We start from the raw sequence: 22,324 nt of genomic DNA on the forward strand, positions 1-22,324 counted from the left end.
TATATATATAAATATATATGAAATCATTACTGTAACGGTAACGTCAATGTCGGTCCTGATTTCGTGCCTCTCCGTTGGACGGTGGTTCGATCCCATGAGGGGACGAAATTATTATCAACTAAATATTCCCCTTCGGCACACATGAAAATATATCAATTCCGAGGTAGAGCGAATTAGATATTAAAGGACATTTGTAGCTCGAATTATTCATATGAATGACAGTGATGTGATAATTATTCATAATATGGCTACGTGCGTCAAACATTCGAATTGGATAACATGGTAGAGGAGGTTTCATATCGATTCTAGTTACGCAAGAAACCGAATTCGACGGTGATTTGTAAGGTCAGAATCGATATAAACTCATAGCCTCACTGTTAGCCGAATCGGTAACGTCAATGTCGGTCCTGATTTCGTGCCTGTCCATTGGACGGTGGTTCGATCCCAAGAAAGGACGAAATTATTAACAACTAAAAATTCCCCTTCGGTACATACACGGTCCAGATAGCTAGACCGTGTGTACATATATGAAAATATATCAAATCCGAGGTAGAGCGAATTAGATATTAAAGGACGTTTGTAGCTCAAATGATATATATATATATATATATATATATATATATATATATATATATATATATATATATATATATATGTGTGTGTGTGTGTGTGTGCGCGCGCGCGTGCACATGTGTCATCTTGCATCGTCTGGTCTAGAAATAAAGTAAAACGTATTTGGTAAGTTTCCACGAATTACCTTCTTGCATTGTATATCATTTCCCTGCTATATGTTTTACTTTCTAGTGTTTCTAGATTTTAAAGTAATCTGTTGGAATGTGAAATTACCTTAAATTTATAGTTTCCATCCGTAGGCTTATCGTTAAGTATTATAGTAATGCAGAAATACGCATGTTATGCATACACTGTATTCCTTTATGTACACAGCATTATTCACGATTATCCTGCTGGTCATATTTTGTATAATTGCGAACCTTAATTCTCATCCCAGAATTTCAATTTTAGTTTCTGTTTTGAAGGATACAATATTCTTTGAGCCAACTTTAACATTTGTTCTCAGTAAACACCGTGGATTCGAGTGCCATTCACCAAGGGAGAGAATAATCTTTTAAGTGGGTTGTGATTATTTCAATAAAACATTCCGTATGGCATTTATATTCTATTTATCACCTGACCTGAAAATAAATATCAATTATAATAGCCTGAATCATCCCATGCTCTTGTCCGAATCATCACGATAGGTAGGTATGATCTGGACACTTTGGAAACTTGTATTTGAAGATAAATAGCTTGGCTTCAAGTACAGTAGAGTTTACGACCTGCCACACTTATTCGTAAATGTAGGAAGATGAGGCTGCACATTGACATGCCAAGGATGTCCGTGTTTCTTATACTCTTACTTCTAGATAAAAATTTAGAAAAATAAAAACAAAATGTGTCAAAACCATCACTACTCTCCCCTATCTGATTGAAGATGATTAACTATAAAAAATAATAATAATAAAATCAACAATAATTCCCTTACGACAACAGACGATGCTAATGACTCTACAGTAAGAAACAGATCATATTATAATAAGTCAGTATACAAAATATCATGGAAAGATTGTAGTTTTGTGGGGAATTTCCCACAGTTTATAAAACAGCTAACAATAATAAGCAAAATGAGATCTATTTAAAAAAATAAAATAATTGATAAAAATACCCATTGACTAATTTTTTGTGGTCCAAATCTCATCAGCTGTGAGAAAAATCCTTAGAAAAATCCCAGCCAGAATCACTTAAGTCTCTCTGGAAGACGGGGAAGACGGGGTTTGGATCAATTTGCGCAATTTCGACTCGATACTCTGTTGTATATATACATATAAGTTTTTTATGTGCATTCATCATCATCTCTCTCTCTCTCTCTCTCTCTCTCTCTCTCTCTCTCTCTCTCTCTCTCTCTCTCTCTCTCTCTCTCTCTTGCATAAAGGCTTTGGAATGGAGTGCAACCGAGTTTTCTGTCCGGTGGTGACCTCAGCGACGGCCCATAAAAGTCTTAACCATGGCCCATGAAACTCGCTCCCAATCCTGTGGTGGCCTATGTTGTTGGCAGCTATAGCTGTGTCAGACGCGCAATTATGACTAACTTTATCCTGAAATAAAATCAAAACTACTGAGGAGGCTAAAAGGGGCTGAAATTTGCTATGTTTGATGATTGGATGATTAACATACCAAATTGCAGCCCTCCAGCCTCGGCTATTTTTAGTCTTTTACTGAAAACTAAAAATCACTCAACAGATGGCACTATAGTCATATCTACATTTACCAAACTCTAGAGTTCATGGAACTAGAATTTTCCAAAATGGCGGATCATCAAAGGCTTTGAGAGAGGAGTTACTAAAGAAAATAATTAACTTTTAATTATATTTGTAAGTTAAATAATTAACAGTGAGTGTTAAATATACTATGAAGTGTTGGTGAATGTAATTTTAAGGCTGATGAAGGTTAATCAGGCTAAATTATGTTGTGATATAAGGTAGACTTATGGGGTGTAAAGTTAATTGACTAACTGAATGTGGACCTTTCAAGTGTGGTCAGTTACTGGTCCAATATTACTGATATTAATACGAGATAATGTTATTAATTGAAGTTGAGTGAAGGTAAATTGTTAGATTATGTTGAAATTAATGTCGACTTTTGGGTGTTTAAAGTGAATGTTCGTAACTAATTGAATTTGGGTCTTAAATATTTGTGTGGTTAGTTTTTGGTCTAGTATTCATGTTAACCAAAGTAAATGTTAACTAAGTGAATTTAGGCTTTAAATATCATGTTATTTATCGGTCCAATGTTCATATTAACTAAAGTTAATGTTACCAAAGTTGTGTTAAGGTTAGCAACTGAATGATTTAGGCTTTAGATAACCATGCTGTTATTGATTGATTCAATATTAATGTTACTAAGCAAAAATTCATGTTAATGGCTAAATTAATGTAGGCCTTGAATATCAGTTATTTATTGGTCCAGTATTCATGTTATTAAACTAAGTTAATGTTATAAACAATGAATTTAGGCCTGGAAAATGTTTGGTTATTTATTGGTCCAATATTATTGTCAATAACTAAAAGAATTTAGGCTTTAAATAAGTGTGGTTATTAAATAGGCCTAATATTAATGTTATTAACCATGTGAATTGAGGCCTTAAATAAGTATATGGTTAATCATTGGTCCAGAATTCATAATATTAACTAAACCCCTGGCAGTCTGTATCAAATTAGAGGTATGTTAATTATAATGTGCTAGGCTAGAATAAAACCAGTTGTCATTGTCAAGTTAATTACATTATTGAATGTAGGAAAAAGGCATTTTCATTGTGTAGCGTAGTCTTTGACTAGCCTTACCTGATATTACTAACACATCCCTAGTCTTGCATACCGTAACTTAAGGTTTTATTAATACGTGCTTAATTTTACATATCCTAACTGGAGGTTTTAATATTCATCCTATATTAACTTAGCCTAACCTAGCCCCACCTAACCCGAGGTGTCTAAGATAGCCTAACTATCCCTACTACCCCTAGGTGCTTAATTTACCTTAATTTAGCCTAACTCAACAATCAGGGGACTAATTTAACCCAAAATTTATTCAGCTGAACCCCAGGTGTCTTGGGTAGCCTGAAATAACCTATCCAAGCCTTGAATAGCCACACCTTAGGTGAATAATGTGGACTAACCTAACCCGTGTTACCTTAGATGCTTCATTCAACATGCATTCACCTAACTCAACAATCGGGCACAAATTTAACCCAAAATTTAATTAGCATAACCTTAAGTAACTGCTGTTAAATTGATTTTTCCAAATTATAACCCTTCCATTTTAAATTTTTCTTGTGAAATCAATCACACATTAACTAAATGTTACATGATTAAAAAATTACTTTTTTAATAGATTTTCCACCTGACATGTACATTTCGTTCTTATAATAAGCATTGCATTGTAAATCAGTATTCCTAATTTAAACAATTATATTCCAAATCAATTTTCCTTAATTATAAACTTCAATTTAAAATATATTTCTATATAAGTAACTTACCAAGTAACTACATAGATATTAGTCTCTATTTTACATTAGTTGATATTTTTAAATATGCAGCATTGCTCTTGTGTTTTGACTGTAGGTAACTAGTCCCATCCATTTTCAGGAATTAATAGGTATAACATAGATGAAGATTTCAATTTGTTTTTGCTGGTCAACAACGTAACGCTGGTTGTGGAGCAGCTCTTGGAATTTTGGTTCACAGGATAGTTGTGTTTTTCGTTGCCTTGTGATGTATTCTGTTATTTTGGTAGCACCAATTAGCTCTTGATTTTGACTTATTAACCGATTGTGACTTTTTTGATTTGGGTTTATGATATCAGATTCTAGTTTTTCTAGTGTTAGGTTGTGCAGTAAATGCTGCAAGACAAAATTGACTTCTGCTAAATATGGCAATCACAATGTGTTGCATATGTAGAGGGCAGAGACTGAAGCAAGTGAAAATGGCAGGTTTTAGAGGCTCATATAACAAAACTTCAATGTGACAGGAATAGGAATGCAGCTGCTAGAGCCGAGGCTAGGGCTTCTAGTCAGGTTATTTCACCTAATGATGATGCTGTTAATGTACCTGTCCCCTGTACTCTGATTCCTGGCTTCCTTTCTTTGGATCCCAGTGCCATTGCCAGGCTCGAGGCGCAGATAGACTAGAAATTCGGTCTCCCAATGAACACTGTTGCTTAAATTGAGACTTCTGTGGAGGACCTTATGGACAAAGTGAATAGAGTCTATGCAAGTGCAGTGGAAGAGGTGGCTATCCTTCCCACCAATGCTCCTAGACCAAGGTCCCTGCTAAACTCCCCTGCCCCTGGGAGGAAGCAAACTAGTAGTTCAAGGGAGATCAGTGGGGTTTACCCACAGATAGTTGCCCCCTCAAATGGCCAGTTGAACCGAAATTCCAGGACTCTGAAAACCACTGGAAAGGCATGTGTTTGGATGTTCATGCTTTGTCATCAAGTGATTTCAGACACTAGTGTGTACAAAGGGCGCTGTAGGCATTATTCTAGGTTTCAGGGCCACTGAAAAGACAATGTTCATCATTGGAAGAAGAAAAGAATGCTGTAGCAAAGAAAGTCAAAGATTGCACTACCCTTCAGGAAAACTTTGCTACAGACTGACTAGGAGTGCTTGTGTGTGTGGATAAGGCAGCCTGGGGCAGCACACAATAGCAACAATCTTTACTACAGGAGTTCTTAAGAAGAGGGAGTTGTGGTGTTCCTCTACCACTAAAGATGTCACTCCCTCTCAAAGATCGTCTCTTCTGTTTACTCCTTTAGATCAAGCCAGCTTATTCTTGAAGGCAACTTTGGAACAAGTGACTGCCAAACTTCAGAAGAAATCAACACAGGACCTACTAGCACAGTCAGCTAAGTGTCCCAGCACCAGGACAATATTCCCACTGTCACAACAGCCCTTCAGAGTGGCAGAAGATGCTTTCAGTCCCAACCCTGCAGGAATCTCCAGTCAAGACGATTTATTCAAAAAAACCTTCCACCAGACCCGCCACTCGTAAGTGAGGATCCTGTCCTTGGTGCACCTGTAGGAGTGAGGCTTCTCAAGTATTGGGACCAATGGGAAGCCAGAAATGTGAAACCTTTGGTTCTAAAAGTCCTCAAGGAGGTCTGTACCATCCATTTCATGGAGAAACCTCCCTTAGCATCCTTGTTAGGCTCCAAGAGGGCCCTGTCACAAGAAATTTCAGCCCTTATCAAGAAAGGAGCTGTGGAATTGGTCAAAGATATTAAATCGGCAAGTTTTTTACAACCATCTATTTGACATCCTCAAGTCATCAGAAGGATGAAGGCCTGTCCTGGACATCATTGCCTTGAACGTTTTTGTCAAGACCACCAAATTCAGAATGGAAACAAGCCAGTCAGTCCTGTCAGCCATCCAGCAAGGAGACTGGATGGTATCGGTCAACATGCAGGATGCATACTTCCATGTGCCAGTCCATCCAGAACCCACAAAGTATCTGAGGTTTTTTGTTTCAAGGACAGGTCTTCCAATTTTGAGTGCTGTGCTTAGCCTTGTCCACAGCCCCTCAAGTATTCATCCATGTTCTTGCTCCTTTCACCAAGTGACTACATTTCATGTGCATAAATGTCCATCTATATTTAGATGACTGGCTCCTATGCTCCCCCTCGAGATCCAAATGCACAGAGGACCTACATAACACTCATCTCCTTGCCAGACAGTTGGGCCTGTTTATTGACCTGAATTAGTCTCGACTGACTCCTCCTTAATTGATAATTTTTTTTTAGGAATGAAAATCGATTCACTGAATTTTCAGGCTTTTCCATCCCATCAAAGGGTCCAAAACCAATTGCAGAAAGTTTGAAGCTTCTGCTCTCGTCCCTCATGCTAACCCAACAAGTGGACGAGCCCATTACGGACCCTGTCACCCAAGAGTTCACTTTTGTGATAAAGGAGGATCTGCAGCGGTGGCTAGAAGAAGAAAGATTTTTTTATGGGAAAATTCCTACACCCTCTGAGCCCCAACTTAACATTATCATCAGATGTGTCCGAACTGGGTTGCTTGGAAGTTTCAGGGATGTGGTCTCCATCAGAGAGGGAATTGCACATCAATGTGAAGGAGTTGAGGGCGGTCCGTCTAGCTCTTCAGTCTTTTCCAACATTAACACGCAACAAGATAAGCACAGTCCATTCTACAGCATGACCACTCTGGCCTATGTCAGTAATCAGGGAGGGACTCATTCCTTTTCTTTCTACAAAGAGGCGAAGGATCTTTTATGGGCAGAGAGCAATCAGACCAAGATTCTCACTTGCTTTATTCCAGGAAAGTTGAATGCCCTTGTGGACAAATTAAATTCCTGCAAACAGGTTCTATCAACAGAGTGGACACTGAATCCACAGGTATGCACCAACCTGTGGAAACAATGGGGAAAGCTGTTGATAGACCTGTTTGCAACATCAAGGAACCACCATCTCCCTCTGTATTACTCGCAAGCCCTGAACACACTGGTATGAGCAACGGATGCCATGCTCCTGGACTGGTCGAACTTAGATGTGTATGCCTCCCCTCAATTCAGCATGGTGAAGGAGGTACTGAACAAGTTCACCTCTCACAACAACACCTCAAAAACTTTTGGAGACTGCTTCCAGCCGCAGAAGGAATGGTTTCCGGATCTCCTCGGTCATCTCATAGAGTATCCAAGACTTTTACCTCAGAAAAGATGGTTTCTAAAACAGCCACATTTCCTTCGGTTTCATCAAGGATTATTCACTCGCTCTGACAGGAAGTTTGTCAGAGCAAAAGGTTTTTCAAGAGAAGCTGCAGAAGCAATTACTAATTGTAGGCACCAGTCTTCAACTAATCTCTACCAAGCGATGTCAAGAACATGGTATCTCTTCTTCTAAAACTACTGTAGCTAGGATTGCAGATTTTTTACTTTTTCTGAGGTCTTCAGGGGATAAGCTACCACAACCCTAAAAGATACAGAGCGATGTTGTCGTTCATTTTTAAACATAGAATGTTGGATTTGTTTGCAAACCAAGATATTTTGGATTTGATCAGATCTTTGGATATGTCAAAACATTAGGATCTAATACATTCTCATGGAACTTGGTCATTGTACTTATGTAGATGGCTCCCAGGGACTCCTTTTGAACCCTGGACTCCTCTTCCTTAAGGAATCAGACAAGAAAGACTATATTTTTAATGGCCTTGGCTACGGCCAAAGGATTAGTAAATTACAAGTGATTGACAATAAAGGTGGGTCCAACTGTTAGATCAAGAGAGAACTCTGCTGCATGAGAGCACTGAAACATTATATTGAAATGACAAGGAAATTCAGTGGCCCTTCTCAGAATCTATGGTGTTCTATCAAGAATCCTTTGTGTGCTTTGGCCAAGAATGCTTTGGCTTTCTTTTTAAAAGAGTGATTGTGGAGTCACACTCTAGAGTTCAAGACTTCTCCCCTTCATTGAAAATCAAGGCTCATGAAATTAGGGCAGTCACCAAATTGTGGGCCTTTAAACGTAACCTCTCACTCTCCATGATTCTACAGTCCATGGCTGGTATGGTACTGGGGGACAGAGGATAGGAGTACCCCTCCTATTTACCTGTCTCCTCGCCTTGATTACGGTTGACAAGTTCTTTTTGAAAGCCAGGGAGTACCTCCAGTCGTTTGTATGGATGGGTTGTGATTGAATATGTCAATAATAGTGTGTGTGAATTTTGTGGTCAATATTATTTTACTGCTCCCAGGGCAAGGGCATTTATTTGTTAGATAGTTAGCTTTGGCAACCTACTGAGTACTCCACTGTTGCAAAGCGCTCACGAAAGTAGTGGCGACCTAGGGCAAAAATGCCATGCCCCTACTGGTCGAGATGAGCTCTGACCAGAGGCAGTATACCTACACCTGCTGTACCTCTCTTAGCAGATTAGGGTTACAATAAGCATTTATCAATGCTAGTTGACTTATTATTTCACATTCATTTCCTTTTCTGAATGTTTTTTTGGAAATGTATTTGTCCATATATCCCAATGTGGGATTCAGTTATGTAATTACTTGATACTTATATAAAAATTGTTTGAGATGAATCTTACCTATTGTCAAATTTAGCTATATCTCCCAGCCGATTAGGCGAGTCGGCATTCAAACAAAAAATTGAATGGCTGCCTGGATGACTGTTTATTTACATCTTCTCCACCAGGTGTGTGTTAAATGTTTTAGCTCTTGTCAGAATTCTCCTTGCTGACATTGTGGTAAGACTATTATTGGCATTCTATGAATCTTGGCTGGATTACACCTGTTTACGGTATTGTAATTTCATTTTCCCAGGATATCTTCCATAGGAAGCAAACCCAATAACATCAGGCTATGTAGGAATGTTTTTGGTGTAGCCAGGATGTTGAAATTGTTAGTTGATTAACATTTGGTTTGTACTTGCAAGGGTACGGAGTGTGATCTTGTACTACTAGATGTGAAGAATGTAGGGAATTGTTCTGAGAAATTTATGCCCGAATATTTCAGATATAGGTAAGCAATTAGTTAGGTCAGGGCTTAAACCTGTCAGGTATCCCTATTCAGACTAGGCATTTTGGTAGCCTAGTATTGATGTCCTTTGTAGCTCCGCCTTCTGCTCCCCATTCGGTTCAGGAAAAGCGTAACTAGAAGTTAGAACATAACGTTAAACCAGTGGAAGGTTTTGTAAGCTTAGGTTGCCTCCACATGAGACTGCTCCAGTTTTTCTTAAGAGCAAACTGGAACTGAAAGACTCAACTGGACTTGCTGGTCTTTTCCATGACAGAAGAGATAAAAACAGATCTTCGATGATGGTTGTCGCAGAAGACTCTCCAAGAAAGATTTTCTCTCAAAGTCAAACTCCGACCTAGAATTCTACTCAGACGCATCGGACAAAGGATAGGGAGCTTTAATAGGGAACAAGAGAGTAGCAGGTCTTTGGACAGAACAGGAGAAGGACCTACACATAAATGTCAAAAAGTTGAAAGCGATTCTTTTGGGACTGAAAGCTTTTGACCCTCTAGTCGCTGGAAGAGAGGTGGTGATCTTCTCAGACAATACCACAGCATTTTTGTACATCAGGAAATGGATGCACTCATTCCATTTCCATCAAAAAAGAGCAGAAGTTCTCCTCCTCTGGGCAAACAAACACAACATTTCGCTCTTCCCGAGGTTCATACAGGGGAAGATCAACGTCTCAGCAGGCGAACTAAGCTACTCGAAACAGGTCCTGTCCATGGAATGGACACTAACGAGAAAGTATGTCAAGATCTGTGGAAGTTGTGGGGAAAGCCCTCGATAGATCTTTTCGCCACGTCAAGAAACTATCGTCTCCCGATTTTCTGTTCCCCGGTTCTGGACCTGCAAGCATGGAGAAGAGATGCTATGCTCCTGAATTGGACAGACCTCGATGTTTATGCATTTCCCCCTTTTGGAATGTTGAGAGAAGTCATAAACAAGATTCAGTCGCACCAGAATGTGACGATGACTCTAGTTGCTCCATTCTGACCCAGGAAAGGATGGTTCACGGACTTGCTAGAGATTCTAGTGGACTTCCCCAGGCTCCTTCCGCAAATTCCATGTCTGTTCAAACAACCACACTTCGACTGGTATCGCCAAAGATTATCCGTGCTGACCCTGACAGGATTCAAACTGTCAAGAACCTTGTCAGAGCAAAAGGTTTTTTGCAAAGAGTGGCAGAAGCTATTGCGAGATGTAGAAGCTCTTCTGCCAAGCTCTACCAATCGAAGTGGACAATCTTTAGGCAATGGTGTAGACAAAATCGCATATCTTCTTCTAAAACCACTATAGCTGAAATCGTAGATTTCCTTTTATACATAAAGGACTCTAGAAAGCTTTCGACATCCATGATTAAAGGTTATAGATCAATGCTGTCATCAGTTGTTAAACATAGAGGCCTCGACATCTCAAAAGACCAGAACATCAGCGACCTGGTCAAGTCGTTCGAGTCTTCTAAAGCAGCTAAGTCAGACTTCGTCGACTGGAACTTGGATCTGGTGCTGAACTGGCTTTCCAGTCCCCACTTCGAGCCGCTTAATGCGTCTTCCTTAAGGAATCTTACGAAGAAGACTTTTTCTTTTTGCACTAGCCACAGTAGGCAGGATAAGTGAAGTGCAAGCGATGAGCAAACAAGAAGGTATCGCACAAAATAACGCAGTGTGCTCTTATATAAAGGAGTTCCTTGCAAAGAACGAGGACCCTTCGAACCCCTAGCCTCGATCTTTTGTTATCAAGAACTTGACAGACATAGTGGGATCAGAAGATGAGGAACGGTCTTTATGTCCTGCCAGAGCGATTAAACACTACTTGTGTAGGACAGAAAAGTTGAGAGGAAACTCATATCGTATCTGATGTACAGTGAGAGAGATCTCACACATCCTCTCTCCAAGAACGCTATTTTGTTCTTCTCGAGGAGTCTGATCTAGAAGCTCACACTCAAGTACAAGATCAGATTCTTCAGCCACTGAAGGTAAAAGTGCATGAGAGTCATGCAGTTGCAACTTCATTGGTTTTTAGACATATGTCAGATCCTCCATTCTGCAATCAACGTTTTGGAGGTCGAAATCGGTGTTCGCGTCACATTATCTGAAAAATGTAGAGACCGTTTTTGAAAATTGTTCCAGATTGGGACTGTTGTCAGTGGCGGGCATGGTGTTGGAAAAGGAAGCATAAGGGGACCTGTTTTCCCTCTACTATCTCCTCGCCTTGGTTTTTCAGGTGGTTGAGTTGTTGGGAAGCCTGGGGGTACACTGTACCCGGAGTACTTTCCAGTTTTTTGTTATGATTAGGGTATGGTAAAGGTTTTTAGTGTAGGTGATATTTCTGTGGTTTATCTGGTCTTAGCACAGGGCAAGGGCGAAATTTTAATTTGTTAACCATCAGTGAACTTCCATGGTTGCAAAATCCCACCATTAGTTGGGACAACCCTAGCCACTACTGCCACATCTCCTACAAGTGATGAGAGTGCCAACCAAGAGACAGTATTCACCGGCAGCTGCTCTCTCACTAGGTAAGGTACTACAAACATTATTTATGATGTGAGCACATTATTGCTCTTTTCATAACTTGTCCATATACCGACCATCTGGGTAATGTGGATTCAGCATGTGTAATTGCTTGGTAAGTCACTTTTGTGACAATGATAGTTTTATTATAAAATAAGGTTTCACATATACTTACCAAACAATTACATAATCAGAGCCCTCCCTCCTCCCCACAGATGGACGTTGCGGCCCAACGAATTGACGGTAGTTAGCTCAGCAGTACCGAGTTTTCCCGAAAGTGGGCGGGACCTGTATCACCTACATGAACGATAACAGTGCCGTCGGCGCCAGGAAATTTGAATTTTCGACTGCCAGGTAAAAAAGCTTACAGCTATGTAATTGTTTGGTAAGTATATATGAAACTTTATAATAGAAATATCATATTGGGGATTCAGGAAGAACAAACTGCCTACAAGGGTCTTTAATCCATAAGTTTGGCACTTGGTGTGGGATTTAAGGAGCACTCATTTAGACTAACTAGCATGTATATGACTAGCATGTAGATGAACAGGGACATCCGAATGATTACTACTACTTATGGCCCTCAGGCTTGAGCAGTGTATGTTCCCTTACATTTATTGTCAGCACCCTTCTTTAAGCTGGTGTAAAGGGAATGCTATTTTAGCTTCCTGCCTTAGAGCTGAGGGTGATGTTAAGGCTATGCTTTACAGTGCCCTGGAAGAATTCCAATGTAACTCCTTAGTGGGGAAGAAGAGGAAACTTCTCCATCCTGTTGGGGTTAAAGGTTAAACCTAGAACATTTTTATCATCCTTTTAGAAACCTTGAACATCTCTGTCAAAGGTAAATACTGGAAGAAGCAAAGTTAACCTTTGGTTTTGTGGTTTTAAGAAACATAGATGTCGTTATCAAAGGTTAAGCCTGGAAGAGGCAAAAATCAACCTTTTGTTTGTGGTTTAAAAAAAAAACTAGACATCTTTGCCAATGGCTAAACTTGAAGGCAAAGTTACCTTTTTGTTTTATGGTTTTAGAAAACCTAGAATGTATTTGTGAAGGTTAAACCTGGAAGAGACAAGGTTAACCTTTTGTGTTGTGATTTTTAGAAACTTATAACGGCTTTGTCAAGGAACACGAGGGTCCTCTGAGACGTATTAGATAGGCTAGTGCTTGAGAACTAGCTCCATATCCTCTACCTTTATTGAAGGTAAACATTCATAATGTTAGCAGCAGTTGTAATTTCATGAAGTGTTAAGTCAATTTGTTGCTCCAGAATAGGATTGATGTGGCACAGCAGAAGTACAATTCGGTTTCTACCCACTCACTACCTTAAGTATACAGAGTTGTGTTTGAAAACAGTATAGCCATTAATCCACTACTAGTAGTGGGTAGTCTTTTCCTGAACCGAAAAAAGAGCAATTCTTTAGTGTAAATCCTGGGCTTTAATATTTTGGGGAGCGGGAAGGTACACATTTTGTATAGGAGCGTACCTTTATATCGCAATGGTATTTATTTTAAGTGATTGTCGTTTTATAGGGCTTTTGGACTCGGGCACAGGGTCCCTCATACTGCCTGCGTTTCACTCTGGCTGAATCGAAGCCATTTTCTCCGCAAGGCTGTTCTTTGCTGCATATGGAATCCAACTTCTGGTGGTAGTAAAATCCACCAAGGATTCCAGATCAGGTGAGAATGTTTTGGGTTTTGTACAAGAAACCTTTAGCTCGAATGGCTGAGCGAAATTTTGTCTAGCTGCACTACCCACTATCCTCTTCTTAATGTGGGAATCAGCTAAATTTAACAGTAGGTAAGATTCATCTAAAATAATTAAACTTTCATAATAAAATTTATTATTTGGATACTTACCTACTGTTAAAGTAGACCCACCCAGCCTCCCCACAACTTAGTGGACTGTCATTGAGAATTCTGACAAGAGCTAAAACATTCGAAACATGCCTGGTGGAGAACAGATAAACTAGACAGTCATCCGGGTAGCCATTCGAATATTTTTTTGAATGCCGACTCGCCTAATCGGCGGGGAGATATAGCTAAATTTAACAGTAGGCAAGTAAACAAATAAATTTTATAATGAAAATTTATTTATTTTGATAACAGAATAAGGTTTTGTTTATACTTACAAAGTAATTACATAATAGGAGCCTTCCCACCTCCTCTCTTATGGACACGGGCACAAACGAATTGAGCTCTTCAGCTGTGCTGTTCCTATTCATTCCCGAAAGTGAGCGGAACTATACTGTTTTTTTCCATCTGTCCATCCGCCCGTGGTGTTTATGCATGGTAACACTGCGTCCCGGGCTTTAAATCATATCCTATTTCGAATATTAAAGGTGTAATTCGTATACAGTAAATTATTAAAACACTTTTCAGTTGCAAATGTACACCCAGATATCCTTTTATTTACCTAAAACTTACACATAGCGTAACTAATTAAAGCCCGGGACGCAGTGTTACCATACGCAAACACCACAACAAAAAGAGAGGTAAAGTAGAAACTAATACCTTTGTAATTACTCAAGTATATATAAAACCTTATAAATTATAAAAATGTATGCCCTAATCTAAAATTGGCATTTTGAATTGGCTTTTATAACCCTTAACTATTAAATATTTTTGTTCAAATTATAACAGTTTCATTTTGAATAAATTTTCCCAAAATAAAACTTTTTCATAATACCCCTTACATTTAAAATGGATTTTCCCAGTTATGTCCATTGCATTTTAAATAAATTTTCCATAAATATAACCCATTAATTTTAAGACATTTTTCTTAGTTCAAAACAATTACATTTTAAATAATTTTTCTATACTTATAACCATAACATTTTAAACAGTTTGCAAATTATATCACTTATTTTTTTTCAAAATTTCCGTGCTTAAAATAATTGCATTTGAGAATAAGTTTTCTATAATCACAACCCACCCCAAGGACGCGCGCGCGCGCACACTGTGTATTTGTAGGTAATGTATATTTAAAAATGTTTTGAAATTTATTTTATTCATATTTCTATATATATTTTGGGGGGGTTAGCAAGATAGTTAAAATTATAACGATCTCATTCAGTTTTTCTTTTTTCAGGTAAATTTATTTGGATAAAACATCACACCACGAAGGCCAAAGGAATCAGACTCTATATGAATGTATAAGGATTTATGAGTACTCAGCACGTCATCTAGTACACCAGAACTAGTAAGTGCTTCGTTCACTGCAACATATCTACCAATATCTGCAATCTAAAACCGCTTTATTCCATACATAACCATTTATTTTACTTTCTCTCTCTCTCTGCGCGTGTGTTGGGGGGGGGGGGGGGGGGCGGTGTGTACTGTGTATTGTTTGTCAGAATTTACTCTAAAGGAACTCTAGTTACTTTTCCCCACTTTCGCCATGCTGCTTTCACTCTGTCTCCCTGCTTTCTCTGTACCTCCCTCCTCTTTCTATTGAATTATATTGTATATTCAAGATGTCTTGTCTATTATATTATGTTCTATACTTAGAAAGGTATGTTTTGCTGTATTTTCTATACTCAAAAACGCCTGTCTGTCATCATATTTTATGTAATTTAATTTATTTTTATACTCTATATTCATAAAGGCCCCTCTAATATTTTTCTGTATTAAAAAAATGCCATACCACTACGAGTTAAGATGAGCACCAACCAGAGATAGTATCCACCTGCAATAGCTCTCTTAACTGATAGGTAATGACAAGCATTGTTTTCAATGGTAGCGGCTTTTTTTTTTTTTACCTACTTCAAATTCATTACTTGAATTTTTTTATGTTTTTGAAGTAGAATATGTGCATGTATCCCACCGCCTATCAATATGGAATCAGCTATGTAATTACTAAGTAAGTTACTTATATAGAATTCACATTATGATTCAATACAGTTTTATATATACTTAATACATTTAATACATTTTATATACTTAACAAGTAATTACTGAACCGGAGCCCACCCTCACTGATGGACGTAAGGCGTCAACAGAATCAAGTTACCTGGTCAAGTCATTCCTATTATTCCCCCTAGTGGTTGGTACTAGCCACCTACACAGACTTTTGGAGTGTTGACCTCAAATTTTGGATTCAGTTACTGTACAAGTGAACTAATAGCTATGTAATTACTTTATAATTTATAATGAAACTAATGAATTATATGAAACTGAATCTAAATGTCCTTATTTTTCAGGTCAAAAGCTCAAGATATCTAAACAAGCAGACCAGATAATTATGGCAATGATGCCTCAAGAACTCTAATAAGGACTGGGCAGGAAGTGATTCCCCCTACCCACCAGAGTACCATTTCTTGATGCCCTCCCTACCCACCAGAGTACCATTTTTTTTATAGTATCCACATCACTCCACTGGCCTGTCTGCTGATGTCTACTTTTAGGACATGTGGACTGTGTCCTAAACCTAGCCTGCCTTGCTGCTAAGGGATTACAATTCACATATTCATCCAAGGATAACTTCTTGGATGCAGCCAGGATGCAAATAAAGCCCAGTTTTCGTTGCCGGATAAGTGGCAGTGTTGAAAATTCAATTTTTTTTTCTTTGTTTCCGTTGCCGGAGAAGTGGCAGAGAAGTAGGCACTGGTAAAGCCCGAGAATGTATGGCTGTGGACAGCCTCACAACAAATTTGTGTTATAAGATTTGTTCCTGAAGTAAAACGATGTTTTGGAAACAGAAACTTGGAAAACAAGGAATTCCATGGCCGTTTTTACCTCTGGTCACTACGTCCATGATTTATAGATACTATTAAGCTATATTATAAATTTTAAAATAAATCCATCTACTAGTTAAATATAGATTATTTATATGCAGTTAACGAATTTGTTAATATATCCTCTATGACAATTTGCCGAGTTAGTACACATATAGTTTCCTTTACCATGCCAGGCCGGGGCTGCGCTTGTTAGGCCCCGTCTACACGGTCGAGCTTTTGTCGACGAACTTTGTCCGATGTGACGTCAGAAGCGGAGAAACAGCGAGAAAAGTGAGAACTTTGCGGCGGTTTCTCCGCTTCTGACGTCAAATCGAACAAAGTTCGGCCGTGTGCACGCGACCTTATGGTGTGTAGAATACGGGTTGCAGTCTTAAACATGGTTGTTAGTAGTGTGTAGACTTGCTTCAGGTGTAAATACCGCTGTGTATATTTTTCCCAGCTTGCAACAGTCAAAACCTGTAGAAAGAAAGTAATTTTACTTATATAGACAAAACATTTCTTTTATTTCTTTCATCACAGTTATAGTAGTGATATATGGGCAATGCATTATAAAACTATGGTCCATTTAAAAATATTGGTCCCTTACAAATATTCACTGTTGAATTGTCCTGTGACAAGACAAGCTATATTTACCTGCCTGTGAACCAGTTAAATGAACAAATCACTCTCTCACAGTGCACTGAAAATGCACTGCTTTCATAAGGCTCCTTCCCGATATGGCTAATGTTTATTGTGTCCAAAATTCCCTGCTTTCATGTCTTAAGCTGCTTCAACAGATAGCAGATGGTTGAAGAGATCATCTTGACAACCTCTATCCACACATCTGGGGTCCTTCTCGATGGTGGGTCCTGATCGAGGCAATCTAAACTCATCAATCTTGCTGGTGACGTTATTCTGAAATCAAAATTTTTGTTGGATCATTCTCATCAATTCTACAAGCAGAGCAGAACAAAATCTAAATCACTTACTCCAAGAATCATATGAAAATTTATTACCAATATTTAAGAAGCATGTGAAAATAGATTACCAATATTTAAAATCAAAATTCATAGCTAATTGACATGAGCTATTTAAAATGAATTCAGTTAGTTTGACAATTCCTAATGTTTACCCGATACGAGAAATTTCATAGCTAATTTGACAATTATTAATGTTTAGTTGATACAAAGAGCATACATGATCTTAATAGTAACTCTATTTGCTACTTTGAATGTTGCTTGCAAGTCTAGTTATCTGGAATTCTACTTAAACTAGCTCCCTTTCCATATGCTATATATAATATCCTGACATACAAGACTAAACTCACCTGTGTATTTTATGAAACCGACACCAACTATATAGCTGTATTTGTGTACAATATGCAGCTTTCAAAAACACCTTCCAACAATTATTTGTTTAAAAATATTCTTGAATAAAGTATTCTAGGCTCCACAAATCTCGAAATCGGCCTATTTAACCTTTCAGTACAGCTGTGAACTAGTCTCTGCAAGCAATAAACAAAGCATTCACATACTAACCTGCTGAAAAATGTTTTGATTAGTAACTGGTAACTATATTCAACTTTTAAGTCAATCCTGACCTATAGAATTCTTAATTGATACTCTTGAGTTCACTTGTAACGCTGCAAAAAAATTTGTATTAGTATAATGATCACCGACAACCATTTAGTTGTTTTGAAAGGTTTCTTCTTGCCGAAGGTGAATAGGAATATGGTTACGGGTCAGTGACTAATTGTTTTACGTAGGTTATAGGTCCATTTCACTTGATTATGTATGGGTTATATAGACCAATTTCACTTGATGTTTTATATTTAGCTTATATTGTAGACCATTCACTTAATGTTTATTGACCGTTGGGACAACTACGATTGATCAGATTATTCCAGCCCAAAACACCAGCCACCCCTGACAAAAACATTCTTTCCTACTAGGTAAACTTTCAAAGGATCTACTATCCAGTCCTACTAGCTTGGTTCAGGAAGGATTCAACATGCCCCAGATCGTTAACAATACATCCTAGGGTTCCTTTCACATAGCAAAGTCTATCCTAAGCTGGATAAGGTGCTGTACATTCAAGCCACATTTGGGCGATTCATCTTAAGCTGAGCTAGCCTTACCTTGGGATGTTGCATACCAATACTTAGCACAGTTTTCCCTTACCTTAAACTAGTGAGGATGAAGATTGATGGGCATCCGCGGCTCCTCTTGCATTTGTGAAAGGTTAAGATTGGGCATTTCCGATGAATAGTAATAAGGTTGGTCCTAACTGTAGGTTTTAAATGGCGATTCACTTGGCTATACATATTCCCAAAACTTACTGTGTATGTTCCATACAGTCACTTCTACACTATAAATCCATATTCCAGTTGAAGTATCATGATTCTGAATCCTTAGATTGGAGAATATTCCTGAAAATGATTCAACTTTGGATATCTGATATCCTAATTGGTTTAAGATAACGGTTTACCAGTGACACACTATGTGATCAATTATATGAAGCTACAATTCTCAAAGTATATCAGCAGTTGCTCAAAATAAACTAGGTTTTCTGTAGGAAGCTAGAGATATAATCTCAGAATGGCTAAAATCATTTCGTTTTTCAAGATTGCAACCACCGCAAAATCTAGTTGACAATATTTTGCTTTTTATTAGACAGCCCCATTTATGTTTTAACAGGTATAAAAAATTCTATGTATTTTTAGAAACAGTAAAGACAGTCTTTGTGCTGTCCGGAGTACAGGAATTCACTGAAAATTTGTAGAAATTTCACAAGTATCGCTGTCGCTATATTTGGTCAATAAATTGTTCATTAAGTACTACAATAAATAATCTACAAGTAATATCATAGTAGCCTAGTTTTTACAAATATCCTGAATATGGGATTAAATGAATGACTTACTCTGACTGTGATGTTACTTCAAGATATGCATTTCACACTAATGGCTGTCTTCCCTAGTCACAGTTTGATCAATGTCAACATTAAACCAGAGACCAGAATGTCTCCTCAAGCCATTCCAGGGCTAAATTTGGCACTTAATTGAACCTGCACTTTACCCTCGGAAATTGTGGGTAGATCTAAGCCCTTATACCGCGGCGAACTAGACAGTGGCAGTTGACGTTTTGCTATAGAATTTTACTTCCTGAACAAGAATTTAAAGTAATATTTTTTCGGCCAGCTGTAATTAACCTGTAATTTACCTTTGAACTCTACCCTACAGTAAGGGGGACTGATGAGAATGCGGGGCTTTGGGTGGGGTAAAACACTTGGGAGAATTACGCCTTAAATACTATTCTACGGTAAAAGGGGCAGATGGGAAAGTGGGGATATGAGTGGGGTAAAACACTTTGGGGAAGGTTTTGCTGTGTAATTGTGTTATTTCCTTTTATTTATGACATTTGAAACACGAAATAAAAGCTGAAATAAAGCAATAAATAAACCCATAATGGAGCCATTACATAGCCAAAATCCACCTATTACTTCTATTACGACGCTGAATCCTACCGCACATGCGCCATGTTATAGGAGATTAAGGAGAGCTTTTGTTTCAGTCACCGACTCCTTACATGTTACACTTCTAAGCTTGCCTTCCTTTAAGGGGGGGTACTGGGGGGCGGAGCCTTCCCCAGTCAGGTAACACGTTCTTCTATGTTAGGTTAGGTTAGGTTGGTTAGGTTAGTATCATAACCTATATGTCACACTCCATGCTGGTTACGTATCCCACACCCCCTGCCAGAATTCAAATATGGCGGTTTGTTTACATTTATTGGCCCCGAACCAAAACTTTGAAGATTGTTCAGTCGAAGTAGACTGTGGCAGTTGACCTTTTCCTATGTTATTTTACTTACTTTACAAGAGTTTAAGGTAATATTTTGCCAGTCGCCTGTAACTAATCTGTTATTTACCTTTGAACTCTGTACGTCGGTGCATCGCACCCCTTGTACCGTCATGTAGACTTCAAAGGTAAATTACGGTTTAATGACAGTCGGCCAAATAAATACTACCTTAAATTCTTGTTCAGTAAGTAAAATGACATAGGGAAACGTCAACTGCCGTAGTCTACTTTACCATGGAATGAGAGTTTAGAATTACCAAATTGTACTATTTGCCATCACATCATAATACTAAGCAAACCTTCACATAGCAATGTGTCCACTTTGTAATGGCTGCCCTTCATCTATGCTTATAGCCCTATTTTAAGCTGTAGGCTAACTCTTCAATCAAAATTTGTAATGGTTACCCTTCTTCTATGCTTGTAGCCATACTTGAAGCTGTAGGATAACTCTTCAATCATACTTTGTAATGGCTACCCTTCTTCTATGCTTATAGCATATCTAAAGCTGTAGGCCAACTCTTCAATAATACTTTGTAATGGTTACCCTTCTCTATGCTTGTAGCCATACTTGAAGCTGTAGACTAACTCTTCAATCTCTCAAAATGTTCAGGTAAAAAAACTTGCAAGTGACCTTGACTACTCTATGTCGACTTGGGAAAGGTTTGTATAATAACACCACAAATCCCACAAATCCTTTATCCTTCGTAAGAGATAAGTTCCAAGTTTCAGCCAAGGCTTGAGAGGTCACGGTGTCCTAGGTTAGGTTTAGTCAGGTTGGTGTCTATTAAGCTACTTTCAACTTGATGCTGAATTTTTGCCTACATAACCACTAAAGTTGTTTGTTGAGTTTACCAGTAACTTGTGGTAGCTTCTACCATTCATTTTCACAGCTAAGGGTACCCAGCTATACTTCTTTCTACACACTATGTATAGCTTTGTTCGAGGGTCTCCCTAGATTTGCAACGATTTAAAAGTCAAAACTCATCAAAGCACAGATCGTATATCTTGTTGGTGCATAATTAATTTGATAGTAGCTAATATATGAAAAACTTATCAGACCTTAGATTCAAGTTAATACATTACAAATTTGTTTAGGTACCTTTAAAAATTCCTTCCAGATGCATGTGAATGATCCAAAAAATGCAAGCATGAAGCATACAGTGTCCTTCCCAAATTTCCGTGTGCAACAACCGAGCGCCCCCCCTCCCCCACCTTTGGAGATAAAATAAAATAAATAGACACCTTTAGGGTGAGTAGGTGACACACCATCATTATCAGGAACCTATCACCATCCATTTCACTAATAATATGACCCCATAAAGGCCCACTTCTGCCATTATCCTAACTGGAAAACAAAAACAATCTTACCTTGTAACAGTGAAGCCATGAAGAAACAATGACCAATTATTCATTCAAATTCTTCCAACTTCTGCCCCTGAGTAGCTAGGGAGCTGTCATGTCAACCATCATGGATTCTGGATTCATATGATTTGTCTCAAATTATCCTGGAAGGAACAAACAGGATATATTTAGTAACTGTTATCCACCATAAATTCAAACTTAATAGGTAGCTTTGTATTCACACACAATTTGAAATAATCGAATGATGTTTTAAATATAACTTGATAATATCTAAAGTCAATTGAGCACGGCACAGTTCAGAAGTTTAGAACTTCTTAAGTTCAGACACAGTGATACTGAGAGACATCTGGTGGAAACTGAAAGAAACACTAAGTCAGTCAATGAATGGTGCTCGGTGGAAATTATTTCACCTTTAAAAATTCGGTATAGAATGGAATTACGAAGCATTTAAGGAAACGTTCACTTTAAAATTACCCAATAATGGTTGATCAGTACAAATATGTGCAAATAAAGTTATAAGTATCGTAGATAAGGTCTTAATTTCCAAATTTATGTTAACCAATACCAAACGGTGATCAGAAATTAGGAAGATTTAAACACTAGAAAATATAATTATAATGAGAGGTTTGTTGTTGAATTAAAGCAATGATGAGTAATAAGTACAAATCTGTCCAAATGAACTTACAAGTCTCTTAGACAATGTCCAAGTTCCGAAAAATATTTGAACCAATACCATAAAGTTAACTAGGATTTGAGAGACTCAAGGGAAAACATGCAGATAAATCCTTTC

General features: G+C 38.1%; 2 long non-coding RNA genes across 3 annotated transcripts; one reads left to right on the forward strand and one right to left on the reverse strand.

Moving 5' to 3' along the window:
* Positions 1-2,311: 2,311 nt before the first annotated feature.
* LOC135222238 (uncharacterized) lies at positions 2,312-16,122 on the forward strand. The gene is made up of 3 exons (XR_010316237.1): positions 2,312-2,429; positions 14,693-14,803; positions 15,804-16,122. It is a non-coding gene; the product is annotated as an uncharacterized LOC135222238 (long non-coding RNA).
* Positions 16,123-16,200: 78 nt separating this feature from the next.
* On the reverse strand, positions 16,201-21,875 carry LOC135222239 (uncharacterized). Of its 2 annotated transcripts, XR_010316238.1 has the most exons (5): positions 21,795-21,875; positions 21,541-21,677; positions 17,647-17,823; positions 16,974-17,234; positions 16,201-16,796 (listed from the first exon to the last, which is right to left on the reverse strand). It is a non-coding gene; the product is annotated as an uncharacterized LOC135222239 (long non-coding RNA). The 2 variants fall into 2 exon arrangements; XR_010316239.1 differs by lacking the exon at positions 17,647-17,823.
* Positions 21,876-22,324: the final 449 nt, after the last annotated feature.

This window comes from Macrobrachium nipponense, chromosome 3, assembly GCF_015104395.2.
Source record: "Macrobrachium nipponense isolate FS-2020 chromosome 3, ASM1510439v2, whole genome shotgun sequence".
Classification (NCBI taxonomy): Eukaryota; Metazoa; Arthropoda; class Malacostraca; order Decapoda; family Palaemonidae; genus Macrobrachium; species Macrobrachium nipponense.